Source organism: Falco peregrinus, chromosome 3 (assembly GCF_023634155.1).
Source record: "Falco peregrinus isolate bFalPer1 chromosome 3, bFalPer1.pri, whole genome shotgun sequence".
NCBI lineage: Eukaryota > Metazoa > Chordata > Aves > Falconiformes > Falconidae > Falco > Falco peregrinus.
Window position 1 is genome coordinate 97,155,138 of NC_073723.1, and position 13,098 is coordinate 97,168,235.

Here is a 13,098-nt window from a genome sequence, read left to right on the forward strand (position 1 = left end):
AAATCGACTCATGTTGATTTTTTCACGTTGTGTGAATGCATTCAAAGTTTCCATATATAAGGGACAGATTATTTTAATCATGAAACTTTAAGCTGCTATTTATAACAACTAGAGCTAGCTACATCTGGTGCCCCTGAGCTCAGCCCCTTCATGCAAGGGTTAGTGTCTTTACTTGCTGCAGATCAGTGTGATATCCATACCCTCAGAGCCAATGGCTCTGGCACATCATGAGTCCCTCAAGGCCAGATTGTGGGCATCTACAATTTAACCTGAGTATGCAAAGGTCTTAAAAGAATATAAGCAATGGAGAGGAAAAGAGGAAAACAACTGGGGAAAATTGACTTTAGGTGTTTTATCTTACCAGAAGATTTCTTTTTTTTTTTTTTTTTCCCAGCATGTCATGGGGACAAGGTGATACAAGTTCCCTTCAGCCTTCACTAGTTGAACCTCTATGACAATCTACTTGGCTTTTTAGCATATTGTTTGTGGACCCTTTGCATAGCTGCTGGAGTTGTTTTAGTTTCCAAATTGACCAAAGAAATTGTAGCAGCTTGGTGGGAACCCAGAAATAGGCTTTCCGCATCTGAGAACTCAGATTTTATCCCAAATTGACCTGGGGGTGTTTATCAGTGGGTAGCTGATATTTACCAAGTATTTCAGGCTTTGCCTGTGTCTTTTAATTAAATCAAACCAACATAGTCATACAATCAGGTCATACATCATAAAAACCAGGTCACCATACACTACTCATAAATTATCATAAAGCATCTGTCACACGCTTAATCTGCTTTTGAAAGTGGGGGCTGCCTTTGCTTAAGCCTGTATCTTAAGCTACTGCTTTAGCCCCCTGTTTGGCAGTGCTTGATCGGAGGGCAAGATTACTTGTGCTTATTGTGCAACATTCAGTGTAGAAGCAGCTGACTCATTATCAAACAGCATCTCTAAACAGGGTGTTTACAGCTTTTAACATTGGTGCAGAAAAGCTAGGAGCTGTGCTAGTGGTCCTTCACATAGAATAATATTTATTCCGAAAGTTAAGAGGGAGTAGAATTGTTTACTTGTTTTGAGATAGGGGAAAAGGTTACTTTGAGGTATGCAGAGTGTGTTAAATGAAAAAAAAAAAAAGTTTTGAAGAATTAGCAGAGGTGGGGATTAAGGATAATTGCTCACTCTTTTGTCTGCAATTGTCACGTAGCATTTTAGGGCATGGAAGTCTGAGCATTACTGGATTCAGCACATCTCCCTCTATCTCAAACTAAATTGTAGAATGTCCCTCTTCACTTCAGCTGCTGCAGTCACGGTAAAGATACCGTGCTTTATGCTGCATGCACTGTGAAGGGGAGGAAGACATAGTAAAACCCACGTGTCTGTTGACCTCTTGCCTCTGTACTTGCATGAGCTACCAAATCCTTGGAGATAGGTAGCTGCAGAATATAGTACACCAGTTCTTTCTCCTCCTATGTCAAGTGAGGGAATAGAATAACAAAGCCTCAAACTTGCCTGTCAGTGCATGGCTCCTGGAATGGCTGCAGGAAGGGGGTAATGACTGAGAAGGTCACTGTTGAGAAAAATGCCTTTGATAATGTCTCTTGTTCTAAACAGTCTAGCCCAGACTGATCAGACAGACATTAGAGTATTGTATTTCATGTAAGGAGCAGAATATCTGCCTCAGTCAGGACTATTCTGGTTGAGCCTTCATCATGAGCATCTGCCCAGCACCACTAACAACAAGAGAACAACAGTCTGACCACGCCAATTTGTCTTTTGCATGTCTCCATGAGGATAAAGGGACAATTGATCTTAAAGGTGTCTGTACAGGATTCTTCTTTAGTGTGCTGAACGGTGTCTATCAATAGAGGATCTGTCCTTTCTGGTAAATGGCAATATCACTTTCACTTCATATCATCTTCATTGTCCAGGCCTGGTTCCCTCGAGGACGTACCTTACCGTTCTGCAACAAAGCAAACCAGAACTGAGAATTGCTGTGTTCACCGTAATGCTTCTTGTGCTCAAATAATACCCTGCTTTATTAGTGGAAAGAGCAGGCAACCAGCTTCCACAAGGGCTGTGACAATGGACCTGTCAGTCACCTCAAAATTTTAGCTCTGCGAAAACGAAATGGGTTTGTTCAAATCTTCTAGGGACTTCTTTCTCTGCAGTTGCATATATTTGCATAGTGATTCACAGATAAGTGCATGCCAATAGCCACTTCTGTGAACAGATGTTGACAGAAGTATCAACAGAAGTATCAGAGTTACGAGAACAAGTATGTCTTTTTGCATGCACAGAGAAATGCATAATCTAGTGGTATGCTGGAAATTTCAGTTAGCTCTGCCTTCCAACACGTGTATCAAGTCACTGCATGCTAATCAGCCTTTGCAGAAGGGTTGATGCTTCTCAGTAATATTAAGCAAGAATTTAGAATAAGAAGGGGAGAACCAGAAGAGTTGCTCTGCAGTAATATTGGTAATAGAGACACTGTATGCGTACTTTATGACATCTTATTAAAAAAAAAAGCAACATTCAATTTAAAATGGTGTATTTGTCAAACAGTGCAGTGATTGAATATGTTCTTAGTCATTACCATAACAATAATGTAGCAAATATTGAAAAAATTACCCAAAACTTCAAACATTTGGTATGAGTTATTTCAGTAACAGGTCTGAAGGAAACCACTTGGATATACGTCTCCCTCACACGTTGCTGTTATCAAGGTGAAGCCTACGAAACACGGACATTAAGCTGAGAGCTGTCATAGACCAGCATGACATAGTGGAAAAAAGAACAAGTTTTGAATAGTGTCTCAGCTTCCTTTATGCAGCAAAAATACCTGTTACCAAAAAAGTATGGATAACATATTTTGCTGATGACAGAAGCAAAGGAGGCTTTTATAAATGGCAATACGTTTGCAGATACTAATACATTTTTCAGACCAAAATGCAATTAAGCAGTATGCAGCCCAAACTCAGAGTCAGGGAAGTGAAATGCATATAATTCTCTGGTTCTGGTCCTGCTGTGTTATTCTGAAGCAAGTCAACAGTGCTTTCCAGTAACAGATCAGTTTCTACAACTAAATACAATATCTCAGATGTGCTTAAACCACAGACTTCTTTTTTTCCAGGGTTCTGTTGTGATTAACATGGACTTTATCCACTTTTACCTTACGCTTTCATTGCTGTTCTCTCTCAGGTTATACATAACTAGCGTTCTTTGAACTTTGTTTCTGTTTCATCAGAATATGAGATCCTGGGAAATTGTTTTTTTTTCCTTTTTAATACTCTTCATAATGCTTTTGATTTGTGCCCAAGAAATAAAATTTTCCATTGCTAGAGACAGTCTAGTAACACTTTCTTCTTCTTTTTAACATGGCAAATCATCTGAAGCAGACCCTTACCCATCTGGAACTCTCCTTTTATTGCAGACTGGAAGCAGGTGGCTTGATAAGAGCATGCTAAAAAGGAAGCAGAAGGGCAACAGGACAAGGAGTGGGGGATAAGATAGTCAGTTCTTGAAGATTTGTACTTAAAAAGTCAGGTCCAGAAGTCCTGTCCTGAAGGTTAATTTAACTACTCCAAACATATACTGAGAGTTACCAGCAGAGACTAGCTTTTGCTAATGGCTGTTAGATATGTTCTTGGGTTTTTTTAATGCCAAAATGGGTTTCCACATGACTCTGAATACTTGTCTGAAGTTTTGTTCCAATTTGCCAACCCTGATATTTTAGAGTTAGGAAGGAAGGAGGCTTACACAGTCACACAAAATTCTCATGTTGAAAATCCAGTTATGGTTTGTTTGGGGTTTTTTCCCCGCATTACTAAAATGCTAGGGCCCACTTACAAATATGCTAGCTGTGGATGAACAACATATTTCCCTACATGTCATAGCTAAAGCCAAAAAGCAGAGTGAATTGCTACTTCACTGGAGTCCTCCTAGGGGCCTGCCTAAAGAGGGGAATCAGTTCGTGTGCAGGAAAATGCTGCCTACGTTCACATAAATCATTGTGTATCTGCGAAACACCGTATCTGAAAGGGCATGTGAATTCCCTTGCGGTTCTACTAGCTCGGGAGATCTCTTGTGTTTCCTACTTACAGACACAAGAACAGGGCTAAAGGTCTCGTCTCTGGTCCTTTATTAAGGGCATTTTTTATGATTCTGATCTATTTTGTTTGCTCCAAATCTTACCAGAAGTCCCATTTTGCAAAAAGTTTATCAGCCTAATTATTTCACAGCATCCCTCTCCATTTCGAAAAATTTCAGCATGAGTAATTTCTGTCAATTTTTATGCAAGAATTTCTCACAGGTTGAAATTTTTATTTTAGTGACTTTGACCTCTTTCAGAAATGCAAACTTCCCTTGGCGTGGCTGTTGAAATAGAACTACTAACATTAGATTCAAGCCCATGTTCTTGCTGTTTTCAATCTCCTTCCTGTATCTGAAAATAATAAAATTGAAATTAGCCAGAGATTTTGCAAAATCCCTCTTTCAACATGATAGTTTGTATTAGTGAGGCCCTTACCACCATTTAGTGCAACACCTGAATAAACCCTAAGTACCTTGATTTTCTTCAGGTCTCTCCGTGGGTTGCCACCTCAGTAAGATGCTGACAGGCTTTGATACCATTTACGTGCTTACAGTCGGCACAGGCACCAAAAAAAAAATAATCTTTTTAATTATATAGGCGGCACCTCATTATTTCCTAGAAATGTTATACTGTGAATTCTCTTTTTTGTGAGATGCTCATGGGTGAGTGTGGCATAGGCTTGAAGCAGAATCCCAAAAACTGAATAAGTGGCCATGTCTGCTGCTGCCATTTACTGAACCACAGTGATCCTGTTCCGCAATATCGCGTTAGTTCTACCAGGCTTTATAGGGCTGACTATCGTACGCGGCACCAAGCGCTGCGATGGACAGATACGCTAGGCTGATGAGCAAAACCACAGACCAGTGCTCAGCAAAACATATTTGGACTGAGGATGAAAACTTTTATATCTTTAAGTTTTTCAAGTTGCGATACCTTGTTTTGCCAGGTCTCTCAGAATTATTCTGTATTTTAGTATATTCAAAATGCAGCAGCCTGCATCCTTACAGGCATGTAACTAGCTTTACTTTCCCTATTTCATTTACATGTACCAAGTGCCAATTCAGTTTAAGTCATTTTTCCAGTCTTTATAGTAGAGATTTGGACAGTATAACTGTATCTAGAGATAGAGGGCTATTTCTCTGACCCATCCACACAGTAGATGAAGTGAGTTGCCTTAAGAGACGGCAAAATAAGTGTCTGAGTCTCCAAAATACAAAAAAAAAGCTAGAAGGAAAACAAGACAGAGTACAGAGGAAAACTGGTTTGAGGGACAGCTTGGGCCTTCTTCCATAAACGTAGTCCAGATTTTATCAGGGATTTCTGAGAAGTACAAGGACAATAACTTACCTGTAGATTTTTCATCTCTGTTGTTTCTGGTTATCATCTTTAGCAATTGTGCTCTGCTAAGTAGAGGACTGAACAGTAAAGCATAGAGCAAAAGTCATCTTAAAACTTGTTGAAGAAGCTAAAATACGAAAAGGATACTTTGAAGTACAGTGAGTCTGAGCTGAAGTGATATTTAATTGATTCTACTAAAAATAAGCATGTGTGTGTAGCTATTCAATATTTTTAACTGATAGAAATGCAAGTTTTTCAAATTTCTGGTTTCTGGAATTATTTCACTGATTAACCTCCCTTCCTTTATAATAAAAATAAAATCACTTTTTGGCAGGGTTCTCTAGCCAATTCACAAGTCTATTTAAGTCTGCTTCCCAAAGTTTTATTTTTGTACCCTATTCGTCAGCAGCTAATGAGCAGTGCAAAGTATCAGTTGCTGGAGCATGTGGTTTGAGCAGCACTGGACTTGCTGCACACCGATTACTAAATCAGAAGTTAGTTGGTAAAGCTCCGGGAAGCAGCTGAAACTTGTTTCGGAGCATTGCTGGAATCACTTCCATGTGTTAGCCTATGAATTAAATAAGGTATCATTATTCTTTCTTCAGGTTTGTTTTAAAAAAAGATAAAAAATCCTCAGACGTTTACATCATTACATCAATGATAGTGAAAAATTAACAAGCTGATTAAAACTCTAATCTTTTATGGTCTTTTGGGTTTGGTTTTTTTTTTTCCTTTTTTAAAAGAGCACTTAAAAGCTCCATGTTTATAGGGCTGTACGCACACAGGAAAAAAAGTGGACCAGCCACAAGAGTTGACAATTAAATATAAGAGGCAAAAGGTGACAATAAGAAACAGGAAGCACTGACAGTATCACATAGATTTTTTCGTTTTGTTAAGACTACTGCTAAGGTAGCCAAGTTTGTTTTTCTTTTTTTTTTTCTTTTCTTTATCTTTTTTTGTTAAGAAAGCAAGGATGTAAGGATGGATGAAAAACAGGACAATGAGGTAACTGAAGGGGGAGATTGGTGAAAGCAGAAAACTTGCCTGACAATCTTACAGTGCAATAATGGAAAAAGCAATATATTTGAAGGAAATAAACTAGTCAAGCATCTATTATTCTAAGCACCTAAGTACAGTCTTAAATTCATCCCTGCTCTGCGGAACAGTGGAAGTAGACAGGACTGAAGCACAGCCTTATACTTGAGTGCTGTACTGAATAAGAGTTCTGCTGAAGTTTGTGCAAATCTATCATCCAATTGCCACTCCATCCTATGCAGTACTCCTGCCCAAGCCTAGGACTATTAAAGAATTCCCTTTAAATAAAGGGAATAGCATTTTGCCTATTACAATCCAAGTAGTGCTTTAGGCTAGGTAAATACTTCCTAGTTCTTAACGTGATATTTAAGACTGTAATTCCCATTTCACACTCTATAATTTAGGTATTAATCTTTGACTCATCCTTGACATTCTACTTTACACCTACAAGTACTTTGGTGCATAGTGCATTTTGGAATCTAACAAAATTAGATATACTGCACTTTGCCAGAGAATGACTAGAGAAGAAGAGTACTTTTTTCCTAAGCTAGCTGGGTAAAAAGCATACTTCTGCAGCTTTAGCAAGTCCATGTGTGCCAGGGCAGCTATTTCACCATTTCACAGGGGTCTACATCCACTGAAGATGCAACAAACTGCAGAAAGGAGAACAGTTTTAACGTACCATGTAAATTTATTTTACAGACTTTTCTATATGTGTGTGCATCTCTGTGTATGTATGTACTCCATGGGAGCTGCTCTGCTTTATATATTTTGTGAATGGTCTCTCCATCCTACCCAGTTCCTAGGGGCCACACCTCTCCAATTAGTTACTTGAATCTGTATTTCAGGATCTCTTCCGATATTTCACAGCCTTATTTAGTGACTTCCAAGACATCAATCAGACAGAATTGTCTAGCTTCTATTTTACTTTCCCAAGTTAGATTGTGTACATGTTAGTGGAAACGCAAGACACTTAAATGCTGTGTAGCGCATCAACAGCATCTAGTTTGGGAGCCAGAAGCTGACGATGGCTGCCTCCTAATGATGTGTCTCTTGGTGCCACTGCTCCCTTTGTAGCATCTTTTCAGACACCCTGCCTGGCACCCACGTCATGGCTGCCAACCCCTGCTCTAAAGCAGGAGCTGATGTATGGCAGAGATCAAGACGTGAAAGGCAATGTCCTGCCTGTAACTGGGGTGCCGCTCTGTGTGCTGGAGCTGGAACAGCTATGTCCTGGAGGAAATTGCTTTCTCTGCTGTTCATGCTGCTTGCCTTCAGCTTGATGTATATTTTTGCCACTTCTTATCATCAAAAATTAGTATCCTCAGTCTCACATGGTTGAGTCTTTGTGCATGGAGGAGTAATAGAAACTGAAAATTTGCAGAAAGGACAAAATGTGTGGCAGAAAAAAAAAAAGAAGAATCCCCCAAGAGCAGCAGCAATGAAGGAAGTCTTGGGAAGGGGGGGAAATTGCACATGGTCACCTAAGGAAGAAGTAATGGTGTGGTTATACCTCCTCAGTGAAATGTAGGAAGGACTTGTGTATTGTGCCTGTGAGTTAAAGCAATGGCAAGACACAGCAGGCCTGCCCTGGTGTCCCACTGATGGTAACAATGGTCTGTCCCCTCCTTGTGCTTGCTTTGTTATTCCCCTGTTTTCTTTCAAGGAGCAAGGAGGCCCTTTTTCCGGCAGCTTTTGCTGCTTATTTCAGTGAGAAAATATTTATATGGTAAATCCTTTCAGGCAGGGATTATTTCTTCATTGGCTGCCACAGTGGGACTTTTGAGCTATGACTACAGGCATTAGGGACTCAGAAAGGCAAATTATGAAGAAGAAGAATAGTAGTGGCATAATGCAAATTGTGAATGATTTATTTCCTGAAGATTGTTTAAAGCAGACATTCATAGGGCTTAGCTAAATCTTCAGCAAAATCCAGATCCGCAACCATTTGAGGAACAAAATGCAGGCGGGATGGAGCTGTCCCTTCTAATCACAGTAGAAGGAATCCATTTGGCTAATTACGTATCGGATATATGATCTTTTCATCCTCAGGTCATGAGTGGGCTCCTCACGGCAGCTCTAGGTTTAGGCAAGGCAGAGCTGCACAGCGACGCAGGCTGCTGGGGAGGAAGGGAGCATTACAACAGCAGTGGCTACAGGGCTCTTTGCCAGAGTCCTGGTTTGGCTGTTTACTTTGCCAAGCAGCTATTGCCAGGGAGTTTCAGTCCCTCCCAGAAGCAGCAGTTGCTGCCCCAGCCCCTCCAGTTCCCCCAGCAGCAGTGGAGATGCAAGCGCAGGTTCTGCAGCAGAAGAGACCCAGCACCCGCGGGGCTTGCGGTGGCTGCTCTTGGGAGCAGCAGCGTTTGCTGGTGCCTTGCAAGGGGGTAGCTCAAGCCACTCTGCTCTTCACTTGCCAAGTTTCAGCTTTTATCCTCCTCAGAGTATTTATTAGCCAGTCCAATCTGAATATCCATGGTCGTGACTACTCTGGAATAAATTACTCTTTTTTTTCTAGGGGGGAAGAGTGGGTCTTACCCTGTGATTGCCTGTCATCTCTGAGCCATCTTGTTCTTTTGGAGTCAGCTGCTGAATCTCAGACTCACCAGTGCCCTAGCCCAGCTTCAGTTGGTCAGTATAACTTAAAGGAACAAATCAAAGTGATACTGATAGACATCCTCCAAGAGAGAAGATGGCGAGAAGTCTGTAACTACATGACAAGAAATTATTTATTACAGAAATACACATGAGTTTTAAGACTAAAGAAGTCATGGATATGAAAATGGAAGGCCATCTTATTGGAATAGTAATGACAAATAGGTGCTTTTTTTAACCAATAATGACAATATGTGGCTTTGTCACAATTCTCCAGATAATTGGGAAGTCCAATGGATTATTAAATAAATTAACTAAACAGAATCCTTTTCTGAGGTGACAAAACTCAGTAGAAAACCTTTGCAGAAGACAGAGCTTGAAGAGCAGAATGCTTGAGAAGCTAGACAAATATTTATCGCAAGCATCTCAAATGTGTTTCTTCATTAAGAAGAAAATTATCAACTCTGTTCTTCAAAGGTTCTCACATTTCAGAATATCACGGTGGCTTTCCAGTCACCTACAGAGGACTACAATTCTCCCTTCAGCAAAGTAAGTGAATACATTATTTCTATGAGAGACATTCTAGTTACACCACCTTGCTCAATTATTCATGATATGCACCAGAGGAAAAGCGGGGGAGGGGGGGGGGGGGGGGGAAGTTCAATTTGCAGCAGAGGAATTGGGAGATTTTAAGAAAAGAAATTATAACCCTAAGGGTATTGTAACACTAGAAAGGCCCACCAGGGAGGTTGCTCTGTCTTTCCAGCGAGGCTTTAAAGTGTAGGTTAGAGAAACATCAGTGAAGAATGAGCTTGGTGAGGTACTTGCCTCAGTGTGCAGGTATTAGATAATTTCTTGAGGTCCCCTTCTGTCTTGTATTTCTGTGAATCTGTGCTGTTATTGTCATTTGCTATCCTTTTATTGATCTATCCCACTATGCTGTTTGTCATTTAGACTGCAGCTCTGCATTAAGTACTGCCTTCAACGTCTTTTTCCTTCTCCAGTAATCCTTTTCCTGGAGAGCATGCTACCTCTCTCTCTTATTAAACACATACTATTTGTGTTTTCCAGTCCTCACCTCCTCAGGCTTTTACAATTGTTTCCAGCAAATTGCATTTTCTCACAGGCTTTAGGCATTGAAAGGGAAATTACAGCCTAGGAGTGAAAGTTCATGTAACTAAAAAATGTTAATGTCTGCCAATATGCACTATTCACATGGGGTCAATCATTGGGCTTGCAGAAGACAGGTATAAAACACAGATTGATTTCAGCAGCGCCAGCATTTGGCTAAAGGAGCCTGTCACACAACAGAGAGCTGCCATAGATAGTGTCCAACCAGTCCCTTCGGTTAGGGACACTTTAATTTAGTCATACACCATATCCTGTTTTTAAGCCAAACCAAGTACAGCACATTCTCCCTTATTTCTACAGCCAGACAACTCACCCTCATTTGTTACGAGATCCACCAAAGTCTCCCTGTGGGCCATGGATGTTGAGCCACCACAGGGACAAACTTTTGAAGGAGGGGAAAAGGAGGAATCTTACCCTAGAGCTCATTTCTGCAGGCTCTTCATAAAAGCAGCTAGGAAAGCAAGACAGTATTTACTCTGAAGTAACCTCTGGGGTAATTGGTTCTGGTTGGCTACTGACTACATACAAAGTACCTCCTCAGGGGTCAGAACCTGGAGCAGGAGGGGTGGTGGTGGCCCAGTTTGAGCTCCAGTTGTTCTCCTGGTCCAGCCCTGATGAGAAATTTGTTGTTGGATGGTTTTGTGGAAGTTGTTCACAGAACTCTGTGACGAAGTATGTTTCCTTCATGTCTTGCTGGCAGAGGCCCTTTTCATCCCAGCACTAAACCATCCTGAATACCAAATTCTTGCCACAGTCAGTGAATTTCAGTTTAGGACCGGATTTAAACAGAGACTGGTTTTATCTGCATTCATTACACAGCTTGGACTGAGCTGCTTGTATTCCTGCACCTACACAAACAAGAAATACATGAAACGCCCCATATCACAGGGTTACAGATAGCTGGTTTATAGCATGCTGCAATATTCACCCCATACAGCAACTGTTTCCTCCTTCCTCCAGACTCTGCCCTACTCCTTTCTCCTTTTCGGCACGTTGCTATTTCCATCTACCACTTGTAATTCAGATAGAAAACTGAAGTTAGGAGGAATTGACCACACCTTTGCAAGTTGCATCCCTGAAATATCATCTATGTGGTTCCTTTGATGGAAATATACCTGGGTAGACCTTCACCTCGTTGAACCATGTTGGGAGGGTATAGGTACTTGCCAATGGTTTACGCCTGCTAGAGGACTAGCACAAGGAAGGTGTGAGAAATGATTTAGAGGAAGCAGCTGGCACTGTCTGGCTTCAGTCATGATTGTAATGGTGCTGTGCCCACTTACCTCCGCTGCAGAAGCTGAGTTTCCTTTGTACACTCCAAAAGAAATACTGTAAAAAACACTCCCCTAAGTTAGTTGCTACTTCTGTCTTTCTTGCCCATGCCAGGAAACTCTAAGAAGCACAAAATTCTGATTAACTTTTCATATTTTCTCTAAGCCTGCTATAAAGCTACTCGGCCTAGATTGTAGGTGATACCTGTCCTTGCTGACTGGTGATGGTTACAAGACCTCTTGTTTGCAGAGCCCCATACTCTAATAAATGGCAGAGCTGCTCGTCTCTTGAGTTTAGTGAAGTGGATCCCTTTCACACTTGAAATCCCTACTTGAGATCCCTGGGAGACGTTCTGATAACCTGGGAGCTTCTTCTACTGTTATAACAATGACAGAGGTGTTGTATTGTCACACAGCTCTCCTCTTGCTTGTTTAGTTTCTGTATGTATATATATATATACGTAAAAATATATATGTGGATTTATATGTTTACATACTACAAAAGATCTTTGTATATTTCTTTAAATCTGGCCTACTTGAAACTGAGATGCTTTTTGTGTATGTTTGACCGTTTCAAAGGGAGTAAGTGAAACAACTTATTTCCTAGTATGCTTGTATTTATTTAATAATGCTTTATACTACATGGTACTCAGCTTGGTTTGAGACATGTATAGATAAAAGGTGTAAGGAATGGAGAACACCAAGGCAGGTGATCTGGACAGCCAAACAGTAACAACTGTGTGTTCTCTGTTACAGAAGCTTCGTAACACAGAGCTGTAAGCCATGAATAATCTACATATCTCCCTTCTGAAAAGGAGATTAAAAAAATCCATACTACTTTTATCTTCTCATTATTTTTATTTTAATAGTTTAAGCCCCAAGTTCAAGCTGACTTTAAGTGACTTCTCAAGCTATAAGGGGTGAGGCAGGGGAGGGATTTCCAGAGACTGTCTCGTAGCTTTTGAAGTTCTTTTTACGACAGAGGCCATTGACTGAAGCCTGCAAATATATTAAATACTGCTATTTCTGCTGGTTTGATCATCAGTGCCCAGTTTCTTTCTTCCACCTTCTTTTCTGAAGACATTGTTAGCTTCAATACTGGGCATTCCAAGACTACAAATATGACCATTCAGAAAAGATACTTTGGGCCTTTGCTGATTTCCTCAACGGCTTTTTCAAAATCAATATTTTTTAATTGGTCACTTGAACTTTTTTTCAGTGACGTTGAACCTCTGATGCATGTCACTTCAGAAGCATTTTCCAAACATTGTAGGCGTCATGAAGCAATTTTAGCATAAAAAGAAGAGTATAACTAGAGATGGCGGGGGAGCAAATTACATTTTGTATATATAGTATTAAATGCTTCCATTAGTTGCCATAGGGATGGGCAGAAGTTGGTCTGAAATGACAGCTTTTCTGATGCTTGATGTGTTTAAAAAGAAAACGTTGAGGGGAGGGGTTTTTATTGTTATTATTACCCTGGGAGACTTTTATAGGGTAGGGGGAAATATTAAAGTCATATTTCTCAAAAAAATGCATTGGGCTTACATTAACAGGCCAGGCATCACCTTCACCTCCCTGTGGAGACACTGGCCTCTACTAAATACACATCTTTGTAGCTCCAGGGCTGTAATTCCGCAGCTGCTCTGA

General features: G+C 40.5%; 1 long non-coding RNA gene across 1 annotated transcript in view; it reads right to left on the reverse strand.

Moving 5' to 3' along the window:
• Positions 1-1,665: 1,665 nt before the first annotated feature.
• The window catches only part of LOC114011485 (uncharacterized), a 35,283-nt gene continuing 23,850 nt past the window's right edge, over positions 1,666-13,098 (reverse strand). Inside the window, exons 2-3 of the long non-coding RNA XR_008746229.1 lie at positions 2,620-2,721; positions 1,666-1,951 (exon numbers count right to left, since the gene is read on the reverse strand). This is a non-coding gene — a long non-coding RNA (uncharacterized LOC114011485). The remainder of the gene's footprint in view (positions 1,952-2,619; positions 2,722-13,098) is intronic.